This window comes from Leptonychotes weddellii, chromosome 7 (assembly GCF_054177405.1).
Source record: "Leptonychotes weddellii isolate Sample4059 chromosome 7, ASM5417740v2, whole genome shotgun sequence".
Taxonomy (NCBI): domain Eukaryota; kingdom Metazoa; phylum Chordata; class Mammalia; order Carnivora; family Phocidae; genus Leptonychotes; species Leptonychotes weddellii.
The window spans coordinates 90,913,555-90,930,700 of NC_138375.1; the positions used below are offsets into that span (position 1 = coordinate 90,913,555).

General features: G+C 42.7%; 1 long non-coding RNA gene across 2 annotated transcripts in view; it reads left to right on the plus strand.

Moving 5' to 3' along the window:
• LOC145722680 (uncharacterized) overlaps positions 1 to 6,689 on the plus strand; it is a 54,550-nt gene extending 47,861 nt beyond the window's left edge. For both annotated transcript variants that reach the window (XR_014147124.1, XR_014147125.1), the window contains 2 exons: positions 1,036 to 1,116; positions 5,721 to 6,689. This is a non-coding gene — a long non-coding RNA (uncharacterized LOC145722680). The remainder of the gene's footprint in view (positions 1 to 1,035; positions 1,117 to 5,720) is intronic.
• Positions 6,690 to 17,146: the final 10,457 nt, after the last annotated feature.

The following is a 17,146-nucleotide window of genomic DNA, read 5'->3' on the forward strand; positions in this document are numbered from 1 at the left end:
AAGGAGGTATAATCAGAAAATATAGAATGAATTTCAAATGTTGGCTCATGCAATTACTATCCTGCCATTTCTTATGCAACTTCACCAGCAGAACCAGAAAGTTAGCATGTCTTTAGAAATTCCTTCTCCCCACTACCCCCCACAACCTCCACTGGCCCATGAAAGTCAATTTGTCTGGAAAAATACATTCTAGTATTGAAAACAATATTCTGGTTGGACTATGGCTTATTCTTGAAGCTACCATGCAGGAGTCTTTTGCGGGAGCTTTAAAATTCTACAGATCAGGTACTTTGTGGTTTATAGAATATGAAAAATAAAGCTGGTGGTTTGAGTTTAAAAACTTTTACCAGGCCTCCCTCTGATCTTAGCATTAACTAAGAATATGTTCGTGTTTTTAACCATTATGGTTGGGTTAAGGTGATGGTCGAAAGCTGGGCTCCATGTGATGCCAGTTCCTTCCCACTCCCACCTCCACTCCCCACCCCAGGCCTGAGTCGGGTTTCTCAGGCAGAGGAGAGATACTGCTATAGCCAATCTTGGGATTGCCATGAAGGATCTATTTTTTTTCTACTCTTTTTACTTCAGTGTTGTGTGCAGGACATTGATCCATCCTCACATTCTGTCCACAGTGTTTGTAACTGTGCTAGAGGGGAATTCTTCCCAAGTCAGATTATATACTATAAATATATACAGACAGCCAAGCCCTGGAAAATAAACTACAGATCATTATATAATTTGGATAGTCATTTACAAAAAGCAATGCAATTTAAAAATTTGTTCTCTAAGCTCTGGAAATGACTTTTTTCCCAGTCTTCTTTATATATCTGTCATTTCAAAAACTGGGATATCTGGTCAACCTAAATTAATGAGAATGATGATTATGAATGATGTGTGGTCACTGAGATTTACTTGGAAGATGTTAGAGGATGGTATCAACAGTGGGGTATCTCTGAGGATGCAGAAATCAAGACTCATTCCTTTTTACTCACTACCCTTAGAATTTATTTTTCCTTCTTCTGTACTCCAAATACCTAGATCCTTCAGAAGTGCAAGTGGAATCTCCAACATGGAAACCAAAGAGACCATATGCCTTCTAGCCTACCTTCCTAAAGAACTGTAAGGCACTTCCCAAATTTTTAGGCTTGTGTTCAGCATCAGGACCATAAAAATTACTAGAGTAGATAGAATGTATTAGGCTCAGACATGCATTATTTTTAAGCCAGAGAATTAAACTGAAAGAAAGTTGAGAATCGAGAAATAGGTCAGTGAAATAGTATAGAAAACTGAGAAACAGATTGTGTATATACAGACATTGGTCATTTATGCTAGAAGTGGTACTAAAAAGTCAGTGGGGAAAAGGTAACTTAATAAATTAATGGTGTTGGGGCGCCTGGGTGGCTCAGTTGGTTGGGCGACTGCCTTCGGCTCAGGTCATGGTCCTGGAGTCCCTGGATCGAGTCCCGCATCGGGCTCCCTGCTCGGCAGGGAGTCTGCTTCTCCCTCTGACCCTCCCCCCTCTCATGTGCTCTCTCTCATTCTCTCTCTCTCAGATGGATGGATAAAATCTTTAAAAAAAAAAATAAATAAATAAATAAATTAATGGTGTTGGAATGATTTCCAAGTAGAAAAAAGTTCAACTAGATTCCTTCCTCATACCATACAGAAAAATAAATTCAAGAAACACAGTTATAAAACAATTAGAAGAAAACAGAGAATTTCTTCACTACCTCTAAAGTGAGAAGGGTTTCTTTAAAGTAGCAAAAATGTATCTTATAAAGAAAAAGATATATAGATTTGACTATATTGAACTAAAAACTTCTATACGACAGAAGACAGAGATGGGGCCAGAGGTAAGAAGTGGTGTGGAGAATTGGTACCAGATATAATGGCCAGAAGATGAATGTCTAAACCATATTTTAAAAAAGAAAATACTTAGAAGAAAATAGAAGCTACTTTAAAAATGAGCAAAGAGAAGAGAAAGGTAATTCAAATCAGACCAAATCTAAATGGCTAATAAACTTATAAAAAAACCCTTTTCTACCTTACAAGTAATCAGCAAAATGCAAATAAAGACAAGGAGATACCACTTCACATGCAACAATCTGGCAAAATTAAGAAGACTGATGGTATATAATATTCATGAGGAATACACAAATTACATTAGCGTATTAATATAGTTTATTAGTTCATTAGTATAACCAATGATCAAGAGCAATCAGTAGTTTTTAGTAAAACCTTCGATGCATATAATCTACTCAGCATGTCTATTTCTAGGTTCTCTTTTTTGTAGGGGTGAAGAATTGAAAACAACCTAAGTGTCTAGCCAATTAAGAATGGGCATGCTTTTCAAAATACTTAGCCATAAAGTAGGTCTAGGCACCAATCAGTCAGAACACATGCTGGCCATAGACTCAAGCAGAGTCCTACCAGGGGATGGCAGGCTCTGGGGACAGTATTTGTACAACAGGGATGGCTGTACGGTAAAGATGCCTGAGCAGTAGGCTCAAGTAATGTAGACTAGAAGTCAAGGGTAGGGGCTCTGGATTCAACTCCTCTGGGGTTGAATTCTGGATCTGTTGCTTATTGGCTGTGAAACCTTGGGCAAATCCCTTGTCTGTTCCTTTAGTTTCGTCATTATGTCCAGCAGGGGTTATAACAACCCTTCCACGTGGATTTGTTATGAAGATTAAGGAAGCTAATACATAAAAACTCCTAGAACACTTCCCCATATGCTTATTGAGTAAGCACTAAATATATATAGTAGGAAAATGGAAATGAATAAATAGAATGCACTGTATGTTTATATAACAGAATATCACATAGCAATTAAAATGACTGAACTTCATGCATTAACCTAATGGAGCTCAAAAAACATGTTGGGTGAAAAAAAACCTGCAAAAACAACTTATTTATGGATGCATATCAGAAGTTAAAATGGAAAGGTATGGACCAGGAGGATACCCACCAAATTGATATTGATTATCTCTGGGGAGCCCTCAGGGTACAAAATGGATTTCAATTAATTTTTTTTTAATCTAAAAGAAAAAAATTCTCAAGCAAAATGACAAAAATTCAATATTTGTTAATTCTGAGTTGTGGCTAAACATTTGTAATATTCTCTGAACTTTTCTGTACTTTAAATTTCTGTTTAAAAAGACATGGAAAAATATGGGGCCAGGTGTCAGAGATCTGAGTGCTAGTACCAGTTTTCCTCTAACTAGCTACATGACTTTGAACCTATCACTTAAATCTTTCAAGATCTTCGTTTCCTCCTCTGAAAAATCAAGTTAATACTTTTTACCTCTGGGTGGGGGGGGGGGATTGTTTTTGAGAAATAAATGATATTTGTGGGAAGGTCTATAAATGCCAAAGCTCTATTCCCATGTTCATTAAAATAAAATTGGGTTGTTGGCTTGATAATTCCTAAGACTTCCCTAACTCTGCTGGCATTAAGTCTAGTAGAGGTGTTTTGAGGAAGAAGCAGGGTAATGTATACAAAGCTATTAGGTTGGGAGCCAGCACCTGGCTTGTAGCAGAGACTGCTAGATGCCAACTCAACACTGAGTCTCCCCTTTTCCTCACCAGTAGAGCTTTGAATTTTTTCTGGGTGTGATGTGCCTAGATAAAGAGATATAACTCCTAGTCTCCTGTGAGTAGGAGTTGTTGATAGGGCTTCTAGAAATGTTTAAGAATGCTGCCTCAGCTGGGAGTGGTTTCCTTTTGCCCTTTTTCTAACCTCCCTTTTCTGTCTCAGAAAGTAAAGACGGTGGCTGGCATTCCGACAGCCATCTTGAATCATGAGGTCACCTTGAAGATGCAAGCATGGCTAAGTCTGATGGAGAAGAAAGGTAGAAAGTGTCTGGGTCCCTGATGACTGTGGAGCTGCCATTACAGCCTTGGGCTGCCCACTTTAGGACCTCTTTTACATGCGGAAAATAAACGTGTATATTGATGTCACTTATTTGGGCTTCTGCTATATGCAGCTGAACCTAATCCGACCTGATATGCTTTCGTTATTCTGAAGATGTTTGCTTCCCTCCAATGCGTTTTGGTTTTGTTTTAAAGATTTTATTTATTTATTTGACAGAGAGAGCACAAGCAGGGGGAATAGTAGAGGGAAAGGGAGAAGCAGCCTCCCCGCCAAGCAGGGAGCCCGACGCATGGCTCCATCCCAGGACCCTGGGATCATGACCTGAGCCGAAGGTAGATGCTTAACCATCTGAGCCACCCAGGCGACCCCAATGCGTTTTGGATAGGTAAGCTAGTAAAGAGGAAAATAATGGTATAACACCCATCCTTCTGGTATATGGATGGAGAGGAAGCCCTCCATTACTCTCCCCCTTCCTCACTCACCTGTCTCTTTGCTATGAAATCTCTCAAGGGTGTGCCTCCAGAGGAGACAAAGCTCAGGGAAGGCTCTGCCCTGTGCCAGGCCCCGTGTACTCTCCCACTAGACCATCCTTGTCCTGTTAGTGAGTGGGGAGGAGCCCTTCTCCCAGGAGTCCGAGGTGGCCAGTGTTTTATTTGTTGCTCCTGGTCAGACTCAAGACTAAGACAATAGGAGACAAAATAGCTCTCCCTGGAAGTGGAAAGGAGAAGAGAGACTATGATTACAAGTTCATTTTTGTCAACTCTTACACTTCTGTGATCCAAAGCTTTCTGTGACCTGATTCTGGAAATTGAAATATGCACCCTCTAGGGAGAATATTATGCCAGCTATAAAGGAATACTAATCAATACTAACCAATAGGCAAGACCTCAGCCATACTCAGGACTTATGGAGAGCTAGATTATCATTTTTTTTTTTTTAAAGATTTTATTTATTTATTTGAGACAGAGGGAGCACATGAGAGGGGGGAGGGTCAGAGGCAGAAGCAGGCTCCCCGCTGAGCAGGGAGCCCGATGCGGGACTCGATCCAGGGACTCCAGGATCATGACCTGAGCCGAAGGCAGTCGCTTAACCAACTGAGCCACCCAGGCGCCCCTAGATTATCATTTTTTAATGTAGGAGGAAGAAGAAAGAGAGATGCAAGATGTTCCCCTGAGTGTTAGTAATAAAGCTATTAGGTTGGGAGCCAGCACCTGGCTTGTAGCAGAGACTGCTAGATGCCAAGTCAACACTGAGTCCATCAGCTCTTTGGAGCTATGTGTAACATGCAAGGTCCCCAGTGAGAAATTCTCTGGAACTTAATGTGATAGCTCCAGCAGTTTTACCCAAGATACAGAGCTTAGTGAGGAAGTACATTTAAAAAGTAAGAAAAAAGAAGGAAAGAGAGAAAGACAGGCAGAGGGAGAGAGAGAGAAACAGTGAGGAAGAAAGAAAGGAAGAAGGAAAGAAAAGAGAAGAGACAAGAAGAAAAAAAGAGGTCCAGAAATTTGGATAAATTTTCTCTACCTCCTTGAATCAAATGGAAGCCCTTTGTTGGCATAGGTTTAGTGGTTCAATGATGTTCAAAGGGTGACTTTCTTGAATTCGGGAGAGAGCGCAGGAAAGGTGAGTTTGTTCTAACTAGAGCAGTGGGACCCTCAGCATGTCTTCTCTGCATCTGTGCATGGTCAGGGAATTCTAAGTCATGTCCTTAGGGGTGCCACAGAATCTATGGTGCTCACCTTCAGGTGAGCCTTGTCCCTAGCCTCATCTGGGTTCTAATCCATTTTCTGCCATTTGTGCCATGAGCAAGCCACTGAGCTTCATGTCATCTGTTTTTCCTCATTTCCAGATACTGGGATCAGAACCCCTCGTGTGAACAGTTGTTGGGAAGCAGGAAGGAGCCATTGTGAGTGGAAATGCCTGGTGGTGGGCTTCACACAGAGCATCGCCTCCATGATGTGACTCCTGCCCACTACCTTTCCTCCTTACTCTGGTCATGGATTACTGCAGATGCCTGGAGCTGCCCCAACTGAGATGATCCCCGAGGCTGGGGTCATGGGTCATGGGGTCATGGGGTCATGGCAGAGGCATATAAGGGTGGGGCCGTGCAAGAGGTTCACCCCGATGCCAGCAACAGGGGGTGTAAATGCCTGAAGAATTTAAAAACAATTATAAAACCAGCTAAAATGGGATTTGCTTTTCATTACCACCATGTGCTCCTGATTCTAAATAATGTCATGATAACATATCTTCCCTGAAAACAGTTTTTAATGATCTAAATTTGAAGCAATAGCTGTGGTTATTGTTGGGTTTTAATGCTATGTGTAAGCTTCAAATCAGCACATTTTTATTATGTTTCCTTCAATACACATTATATTTTATATGAAAGTGAATTCAGAGAATTCCTAGTTTTGTGGGAATAAGCTACACGCTTTTATTTCACGAACAAGTTCATAAAGGTTTGGAATCATTTAAGCTTACATCACACGGGGACTGTTTCCCTGACGTCCAATTCCCTGAACTGTACGGCACATTCCTGCATTTAAACACTGGATTTGAGGTAAATGATCACTGCAAAAGGTAAAGAAACGGAATTTGGGTTACATCCTTTCTGTCATTCTCTGTGAGTATTTTGAGTATTTATCTCTGTTTGAAATGTGAAACAATGACATTAGTAGCCCTGGGGTAGCATGTTGTTGTTAAGTGTAAATTTTAGTTCATATGTGAAATATCTTACTGAATGTGTGCTCTTCTTTTACAATCATGATTGTTTTTAAATGAAAGAATGAATCCAGTAAATAAAATGTCACCACAGTGATATCATTTCATAGTTATCTGACTTGTACTTTTTGCAGACATTTTAATTTTATTAAAATTTACTTAGAAGTTACTGGATGATTCTTTACAGGAAATAATATTATAGTGTCTTGTAAAGAAAGGATCAAAGTTCAGACTAAGTTGGAGATAAAATTCTTGAATAAAAAGTGCTTTTTTTACGCACATACAGTATTTTTTTTTTTTTTTACTGGCAAATTATACATACAAAGTGTAAAGGAACATTTTCAGTGCCTCTGAAATTTTCACTGGCTTTTCTGGCCATGCTATTTTTAATTTTATTTCAAGATTTTGATGAAAATGATTTTGTTGAGTAGATGGGGGATGTTAACAATGATCTGCCTGGGGCATTAAATACACAAGATAAGCCAGTGATCCCGGTCTCCCTGTCCTGAGTGCGGAACACCAAGGTGGCAAGTGGGGGCCCAAACCACAGGGCTTCCCAGCTGCTGGAAGAGAAAACTTTTTCTTGGTTCAGGGCACTGGTTTTTCAGTCCTGTGGGCTCTAACCTTAAGGAAAATAGCAATAGCAGTAGTCAAAACAAATAGCTTCTCCAGGCATCAGGCAGATATTTCCATCATTTTCTTTCCCAAAAGGCCCAGACTCAGACTTCCTTAGGTCTATTTCAGACACTCGAACAGTCTCACCTTCAAACCCGCCCACTGGGCAATCTATGCAGGAGGGCGTGGCCACTGCATGACCCTTTCTCTGTGAAATTCCTTGATTGCTCCCTCTTGTCCTGTGCTGGGCTTTTTTTCTAGTGCCCCTTTGACACTGAATTAAACTTTAATTCTATCTGGGGTGGAAGCTCTGGGTTGGGTTGTACAGCCCTGCTGTACCATCGATGAGACCGTCTGGGAGTTAATTATGCTGTAACTCTTACTGCTCAGAGCTCATTCATTCCCTACCTCCTCAGCTCCTTCCCTTTACAGCTGTTTAGTTATTTGCAGCTGAAGCTGCTCATCGCCTGAAAGAGTCCCCTAGGACTCAACTGCGCATGAAACAATAACCGGAGCTCTTTCTGCCCCTGCTATAAATGTTCCCTTTTCCTGGAGATGTTTCTTTGCATGAGAAAAGCCTGGATTTGCACGCAGTTGGGTGCGTGCCCTCTGTCCAGCTGAACCGGGCCAGGCCAGGGCAATGCACTGAGTCACTGGCACACAGCAGCTGGTCTACCTCCTGCCTGCCATTAACATCGGTGAACACAAATCCACATCAAACCTTCCTTTTTTAAAGGCCATGCTTACAGCCCATTAGTAGTTAGGGCAAGTGAGAACAAGGCGTTCGGTGGCAAGTATGCAATCCATCATAGTAATTAAATGGGTTTAAGTACAGCACACTAATCTGGAGAGGCACAAAGAGTTCCATTTTGACATCCCAAATGTTAAAAAAACGAACAAAGGCAAGGAAAGTTCCTGTCCCCTGCCTCCTGCTGTCTCTCTCTCAGTCTCTCTCTGCTTCCAGCACCTCTCTCCATCTCTTTTCCTCTGGGTTCTGGATCTCTTGGATTCTCATTCTCCGTATATCCCTCTCTTTGTTTTTCCAGCAGATTCCTTTCTCTTTTTACAAAATCCTTCTTCCTCAATATAACATTACAACATCTAATGACTTAAGTAAAATCTTCCGGAAATGAAAACCAAACCAAGCCAAACCTCACCCCACTGCCCCTGCTCTCAGCACCCTGCCCCTTATTTTAGGCATCCTGCCAACTCTAGCCAGAGTAATGCACTTGCTCTGTGGTTAGATTTTTCATCAAGATTTCAGAGACGTCCTGGTACTGACTTACATCTCCCTTGCTCCCTCCTTTGGTTCAGGCTTTTAGGTTCATGCGCAAAATTTCAAGCCACTCAGCTGATTATATCAGTCCCCGCCCCACCCAACCTGAGCTTCCCCGTCAAGTGCTGCTGATCTTTGGTGCTTACAAAAGAAGTGGCCCAAAGCACATCTCCAGCTCTGAGCATATCATTTCTCCCTGTACTCTGGGACGTTTCATAGACCCTAGAACTGATGTGCTGGGGTGCCAGGGCTACTAGACTCATTTCACACAGGCTCACGAAGCAGCTGCCTGTGGAGGGCCCCGGCTGCTGTTGAGTACCCAGAGCAGCGGTGCCCACCACTTTAGGACAGGAAATGAAGAAGGGGACCATATCCAACTGCCGCCACAGGGGTTACTGAAGAAGGCAGGGTGTAATTACCTTTGATGTAACTCTCTGCCTCCCCAACATCAAGGAAGTTTATGAAGTCCTCCTGATTTAAAAAAATAAAAAAATCGTATATGGTCCTAATGCCAGGCAAAGCTGGATTACAGAAACAGCTTTAAAATCTGCCTCTGGAGAAGGGATGACCCCAGGAAGGAGAAGACAGCCCCTGTGAACCACATTCCTGAAGGCCCTGCTCCAGGCAGACAAGACAAAGCAGGAATTTAGCATTTTCAAAAAAAAATACTGGAGCAATTTATTTTCCGTAAACATATATATATATATATTTTTAAAGATTTTATTTATTTATTTGAGACAGAGAGAATGAGAGAGAGAGAGCACATGAGAGGGGGGAGGGTCAGAGGGAGAAGCAGACTCCCTGCCGAGCAGGGAGCCCGATGCGGGACTCTATCCAGGGACTCCAGGATCATGACCTGAGCCGAAGGCAGTCGCTTAACCGACTGAGCCACCCAGGTGCCCCGTAAACATATATTTTATGCGACAGTATAAAATGGTATACTAGAGGAAGGGTATTTTTGTCGCCATTCTACTAAAGCAGCAAATTTTGTATTGATGCAGGGGGCTTCCCTACTAATAAATTGCTTCGTGAGGGGCCCTTCTGTCCTTTGAAATGGACGTCTTCCTTCCATCAGGAAGACGATGTCTGCATTTTTTTTATGACATTTCTTAACCAGGAATTTCTGTGCTCATTTTTTTCCCTTTACCTCTTTAAAAAATTATTAAATATAGCATACTTATAGAAAAGTGCATAAAATATTAACGTACAGCCTAACAAAGAATGAAGATGAAGTCACCTCGATCCATTGCAAGGAATGGCTCATCATCACAACCCAGAAGCCCTCACATTACTTTTCCCCCAGCCCTCTCATCTCTCTGTGGAGGCTTCTCTGTTCTGGCTTTTAGGGTGACCATAGCTGTCCTTTTCTTTACAGTGTGACCCCCTATATATCCTTAAATACTATAGTTTAGTTTTGCCTGCTCTGAATTTTACAAAGAAAATCCGAGAGGGTATATTATTTTGTGTCTTGGCCTCTTTCACTCCACACTGATTATAAGCTTCATTAATGTTAAGTATACCCCTAGTTTATTTGTTTCCACTGTCATGTAGTATCCCACTGTATGAATATACCACAATTTACCCACTCCCACTGGCTATTTTCTGCTACGAACATTTGTGTTTGTCTCCTGGTGCACTGATTTCTCTAGGGGTTTTATCCAGTCTTGATGATAATTAATCTGGAAATCTTGAAAAGATCAGGAGGAGTTTATAAGTTACCTACAAGAAAAAGGACATTCCGGGCACAGGGAATAGGGTGTATAAAAGCAGAGAAGAGTGCAACCACGTGGTATATTGGGGGAACCACAATCCCGTATTATCGGGGTGTGAGTTCCCGATATGAACAGGGCTATGTTCCAGTGCACATTTATAATATAGGGTAACAGACACATTTTGAGTCATCACCTTCACCGTGCCGGACATGCAGTCTAATTAGAGTGGAACCACGTAGTTGGACCCAACTGTTGTGGGGCTGAGATCAATTCTGGACAGCCTTGTATGCTAGGGATCATCACATTTTAAATGGCAGATGACATTCATCTTGTAGTCAGGTCTGAGCTGGCAAGGAGGTGCTGAGAGGACTATGTTTTGAAGAACCTGAGGCCGGAAAGCCTTGACTGACAGCGTGGAGCTCCTGTGTCACGGAGTTGCTGACTTGTACCCGAATGGCTCTCTCTCAGCCACTGGGGCCCTCTGCAGGGGCCCGCCACAATCCAGCTCACGCTGCTCCGTATATTGATTGCGTTATTACATGTACACTGCTGCTCTCATCACCAGTTACCACTATAAACGGCATAAACCTTCTGTGTGCCTGGGAAGCACAGCTGCTGGGGCAAACAAAATTTAACTCCCCTTGGTTTTCAGATGACAGAGCCCGGAGATACTGAAGGGCAAGGTCTCACTTGAGGAGTGGTAAGACAGGGAGCTTTGAGCTTCAGGTGCTGTCGTCAGAAACACCACTGTTGTCATAGATGAAAATGAACAGTAGCTTAGGTTTTGAGTCTCTCTCTCTTCGGCCAAAATGATCACGACATTCTGTCCCACAAGCTGAAATGGTCCAGTATTGACAGCAGGCTGGTTTGATTCATGACTCTAACAGTGTCAGTTTTGTGGTATTAAAAATAAGCCCTCTGAATTAGAGCAAGGCTTTGCCTCAGGTGACCTGGGTATGGAATGTGTGTGCATCAGAGTCCGTGACCAGCAAGAAACAGGTTTATGTGCTAAACTCATGTTATCAATGGGTTATGGGCGCACGTGTGGAAGACAAAGATGAGTTTCCTCGTGAAATGGCCATATTCTGAGTGTTGCCGCAGCAGTGGGAGGCAGATGGGTGGGCAGACCACAGTCACATGAGATGGTGCACAGTCAACCTAACGGATCTCCGACTTAATACAGAGAGACAAGAAACTAGACGCTTCCAATGCCATATGAGCACATTTAAGAGGAGCTCCTGTTTGCCTGCGGTAGAAAAAATGACCACAAAACATTTTCACACTGACACAGAGGCCGAAAATCCCAGGAGAAACCATTCTTTGTTGTGTGAACTTGGATGGGTTCTCTGCTGTCACTGAATTTCAGGTTGCTCCTCTGTAAAATGAGAAAAATACTTCGCGGTACCCTTAGGTGGATCTCATCAAATGAGATTATGTATATAAAAGTCATCTGTAAATTATATAGCACCGTACAATATTAGGTATTATTATTATTATTATTACCTCATAAGGTTATTGCAAGGTTACAAAGAGATCATGCACTTGAAATCACTTGGAAAAATCTGGAAGAGTACAAGTGTAAGGTGGTAGTTGAAGTAATAGTATCAAGGCTTTTAGTTATGGGTGGCTAGAGGTCCTGTGAGAAGTATGTGAAGGAGGGTATAAGAGCATTGTGGAAATAAAAAGTTCAGAGCATTTTTTCAAATGGGAGATGAGCCCTGGAATTTTCCAGAACAGAAGCATCAATGTCAGTGGAGCTGTGAACAGGTTAGAAGTCATCGTTCAGCTGAGTCCATGTGGCGTTTTATATTTAATAGGCATTTTTGGTTATAAGAAAGAGAGACTGACTCAGGTTACAAGGAAGAAATGGAGATTCCTTGATGGATACATGTAGATAGAGATTTGTACCACACCTCATGGGAAATTGCAAAGAGCCAAGTCTCATGGAGAATGGAATGCATAGCAGGAACTGGGTTATGTAGGATGAAAAGCAACTGTAGGAACTGGATTATCTTGTTGCCCTAGAGCGACAGGGGTTTTCTAATTTTCCACTGTTCATGTCCCTACACAACCAAGTAGCTCATCTTCTCCTCGGTATGTCACTTGGTTTCTGCTTTCTAGTACTCCATCTAGACTTACCTCAGCTCCTGCCTACCCATGGTTTCTCTTGCCTGTGGCTTCTGCTGGTCTAGGTTCCTGCTGATGGTCTCTCAGCTTCTGTTTCTTTCCCACCTTCCAACTCATGAATCTCTCTATTTAATTCACATTTAGACTCTTCAGGAGAGAGAATCTCAGAGGTTCCATTTATCCCCGTTGTCTGCTGGATGTGACTTTTCTGTCAGGCCAACTCAGACTGACTGCTCTTAGGTCAGGCTTCTATACCTGGACCAGTTACCTGTGGTCTGGGAGGTAGGGTCACATGGTATGAACATAGCAATTTATGCTTCAAGAACCCCTTAGCTTGGGGCTGTTGGTTGGGACCCTCTTGGCGAGGTGTGAGGCAGGGGTCTGTTGGTGGGCATGTCTTCTACAGCTTCAGGACATATGTGAGGATGCTTGGAGCTCGGCGGTTTACTTCCCAATACTAAGTCAGTAGGAGCAGTGTAAGGAACTTTCTGTTAGGACAAACAAATTAACCATCCCCATCCCCCATACAAAAATATGATGATGATGGTAGAGAAGATGAAGAAGGAGGAGGAGGAGGAAAAGAGAAAGAGGAACAGTGTGAGGATTTTGAGATATCTTGTGTGAAAGCCTTTCTCTGAAAGCCACTCTGAAAAGAGACAGGAAGTGCATGCTCTGAAGTGTCAGGAATAGTATACTTGGCCCAATCAGCATAATTTTGGATTCTGGTTATTTTACCTAAAGTAGAGTCAAAGTAGCTTCTTCAACATGATTAAGAATCCCAGAATTTTGAAACAGAAAGCTCGAGGTAACCCCCTTCTTCATTTTGCATGGTCTAACCCCTTCATCATAGAGAAACGGAAATGCGGGTCTCCAAGGCTGAGTGGCTTGAGCAAGGGGAGGATGCCTCTGCTCTGTGACTGTGGAGCAAAGGAGTGATTTCAGCTGAGTGATTCTCTGTCCTCGAACTGCTAACTCTGGTCAGCTGGATTCTACTGGGGCAATTGTGGCGATGAAAACATGATTGGCTTGAAAAGTTACCCCTGCCATTTGGGGCAGCTGGCCTGGAATTCTTGTTAATATTGCTTATATAAAATAGAAATCTGCTTTTTCTGTAAGAGGGTGGTGTATTTTCTAAGATTTTTCTTCAGCCCTCAAGTGTTTACATGCCATTTCTGTATGTCCCATTCTTGCCTCCAATTTACTCAGCCTCAAAGTTGCTCCCAAATGTCTAGAAGAAGCCATCTTGATTTCTGGGTGCCTGTGAAGACTGTGGCCAATATCGGCAAAAACAAACCAAACAACACCAGCAAAATGCCCCGGCAGCTTAATCAAACTCTCAAATTTAATCACACAAACAATGGCTATCCTGGGTGAGCCTTTTTATAAGTTTTGTGTTCCGCCAACAAAAAAGCAAAAAAATATTGCCACTGGATTTTTTAAAAATTTCATGTATTATGGTGGGAGCCAAGATTCTCATTATTCTAAAGTCATAATCAAAATAACCAAAATATGTGTTAGGTATCTGCTGTTTTAACTGTATGGCCTTGGGCAAGTTACTTAGTCTTTGTACTTCATTTCTCATTTGAACACTGGAGTATTTATTTTCTTTGCACTGTGCCTGGCTTATAGCAAGTGCTTAATAAACATCACCTATTAATATTATATACCATTTTTTTTAGTCATCTTAAGAACTTTATGAAGAATGAAGCTCCTATGAAGTGAAGTAATTTGCTTAATTTCTAGAAGGTACTAAGTGAGTCAGAAGAACAGGGAACTAATTCTTTGACTTCAGTTAGGTGGTCTTTTTGCTCCATCAGAGCTACTACCCCACAAGCCCTATAGTTGGGAAGATGTTCTGGAGAAGGTCCCAGAGCTGGAAAATATCTTCTTGCTTTTCTCTTCTTCCCAAAGAGGGCTGAGTAGGGGGAACCTGGATCTGAGTCTCCACACCCAGGATTCAGGAACCCCACTGCAGTCCTTATCTCAAGGCCCCTTTTCTACTGGGCATCTTGAAGGCTTCCTGAATGCTCACCACCTCTCTGCCCTGACAGGGGGAAGGATCCTAGACTCTGGAGGTGTTTGAAGAGAACGGTGCTCCTCCTCCACCTCTGCCTATGGTTGAGACTGTCTGCCATTCCCTAAGGGGCCTCAAGCACTTCTTGCCATAGAAGCTAGGCTCCTCGCCTCAGAAAATCAACATAATGCTCACCAAATTTCAATTTCTTCTTAGGGTAGCTAATGTGCACGGAGTTAATAAGATTTATCGAGGGCCCCACATAAAACTTGGCAGGTTTTTCTTAGGTGATGAAAAAGGTGGCCCTTCCTGGGGAAAGGCCACCCTATTGGCCACCCCTTCCGAAACAGTCCTGTGGACTTAAGTTCTGGAAAGTCCAAGGAATGGTGCGGGCAGGATTTTGTTGGCACCTGTAAATAGGCCAATTGGCAGCTCTTCGTTTTCTTCTTCACGGACAGATGTGGCAGTGGAGCTTGTCCTCAGATGCCTGCCAGAGGCTAATTTGACTGCATTTGGTACCACAGGAGAGATGAGTGAAAACTTAAGTGAAAGGAAAATTAGGATTCAGAGAAACCAGGAAGAGTCTGGAACAGGACTTCTGTGTAGGTCATCTGGAAAGTGTGTACCCTTAGGAGCTACGTATGCATCATAATAGCCTTAAGAAGAGAATAGAGGTGGGATGAGGTGGAGAAGTGTCCATGTGCCCAGAAATCCATCCAAACGCATGCATGGCCGCATGCAAACACCTGAAACAAATGTGGCTCCTAAGACGTAGCTTCTAGCTTATTACGTAATCACTGAATTTGTTGGCTTGCTTGTATGACTCAAGAAAAGATTTAGACTATTTCCACTCCTTCCACAGACCACTGCTAAGTGACCAGATGGGAAAAAGTCTATGGCCTGACCGCCAGCAGCCCATGACTATTCCAGACGGTGCGGAACTCACAGCATTATTCTTTTTTCCCCCCATGAAGAAATGGAGGCCTCCTCTCCTGACCCTTGCATTCCCTTGTTGCTGTCTTCTCTTCCATGACACTTAGGCTTGATTTTCTTTATCTTAGGTATTCCAGTGAATATTTGCTGAATTTTAATTTAGATTGAATGCAATTCAGAAGACGGAGGCTTTCCAAATTTCAGACCTCCTGAGAAAGGGGTGTGTGTGTGTGTATGTGTGTGTGTGTGTGAGTGAGTGAGAAAGAAAAGCTCTCTGCCTGTCACATCACCAAAAGCCCTCCTGGGATCTCTGGGCTCAACCCGAGGAAGAAAGCAGATTGGTTACCTCTGTCTGGTGGGTTTTATCAAAATGTGATAAAACAGAGTAATGAAAAATGGTGGGCTGAATTCGTTATCATTCAGTGAGGGGCTCTGTGCAGGTAACCAGGCTGTAACTCACTTGCCTCATGACAGTTTTTATTGATCTGTTTCGGTGCAGTTTTGCGGAGTGAGGGGAATTGCCCTACACAACAGATGTGGGACTCTTTTCTTTCTCTCTATCCTGTGGACAGGCCCTAAGGCTCAGCGCAGTGACTCACTGTTGTGGTATTATATGCCTCAAGATTGAGTGTGTGCTGTGGAAAGTGTGGGGCAGGATTTATCAGTGAGAGTTCTTCCTTTGAAGTATCAGGGCAGGCTACTTTGCTGATGGTTTCTGGAACCTGGCCAAGCCCCAATATGCTGTGAAAATAGCCGTCTTAGGTTTTCTTGGCACATGAGCACATTTGCACTTGATTCTCAGACCTCCACTGCTTTCTGATGTTTTTGAGGCGAGTGTTCTTGGGAATTAGGGCCCGAGGCCAAATTGTAACCCTGCCTGTTTGTGCCCCTTCAAATGCCCCATCCAAACATGGTTTTGATGGCTCCAGATACGGGCTGTAACACCAACTTGAATAAGAATATCCCTGAGTTCCCAAGTACGGACTGGCTTTGAGTTGCTTTTAGGCATTTGTGTATAAATCTCTCTCTAACTCACATTTCCTGGTGCCCTGCCCCCACTAACAAAATGTTGACGCTTAAGGGGTTTTACTGCAACAGTGCTTTCCACCACAATGTGTCTTTGCATTTCCAGCTTGAAACTAATGCAATATGCATGTGGAGAAAAACCTCAGTGATGCCATTACAACTCTACCAGAAAATTAAGAAAAAAAGAATCCATCATTCTCTAGTGAAAAATCCATCAGCTATCTGCCTGCATCTTTCTCCTCCCACCTCTAACTCATCGTCATACTGTTATTAATTTTGAGAACAAAGGACATAAAAAGCTAATTATGTGAAATTCCCAGACACCCTTCCAGAGGTTAATATATCAGCCACATTTCTCATCACCTGGCTATGTGTAATAAAGAGCTTCCTTGTAAATGCCGATTTCCCAATAGACTCCCCATTTCAGGTTTCCCTCTAGCCTGGGAACCAGACTCTGTCCTTCCTGATTTAAATCTTGCCAGCCTGTGTTGGAGAACTCATGTGTAACCCTGCTGAGGCTCTTTCTGTCTCTTAACTTGCTAAGAGGGCAGACCCTTTAATAAGGGCAACTTGATATGATGGGGCTTGCATCTGAGAAAGGGCTGTCGGGTCCGTGTCCATTGACCTGGTTGAAGACATACTTGAATGTGGTTGAAGGCTGGGTTCTGTTGTGAGTTGAGTTGTCCCCAACCTCCAAATTCATATGTCCAAGTCCTCACCCCACCACCTCGGAATGTCACCTTTTTCGGAGATGGGCTCTTTGCAGAAATAATCAAATTAAAATGGGATCATTAGGGTAGGCCCACATCCAGTATGACTGGTATCTTATAAAAGGGGTTATTTGGGGATGC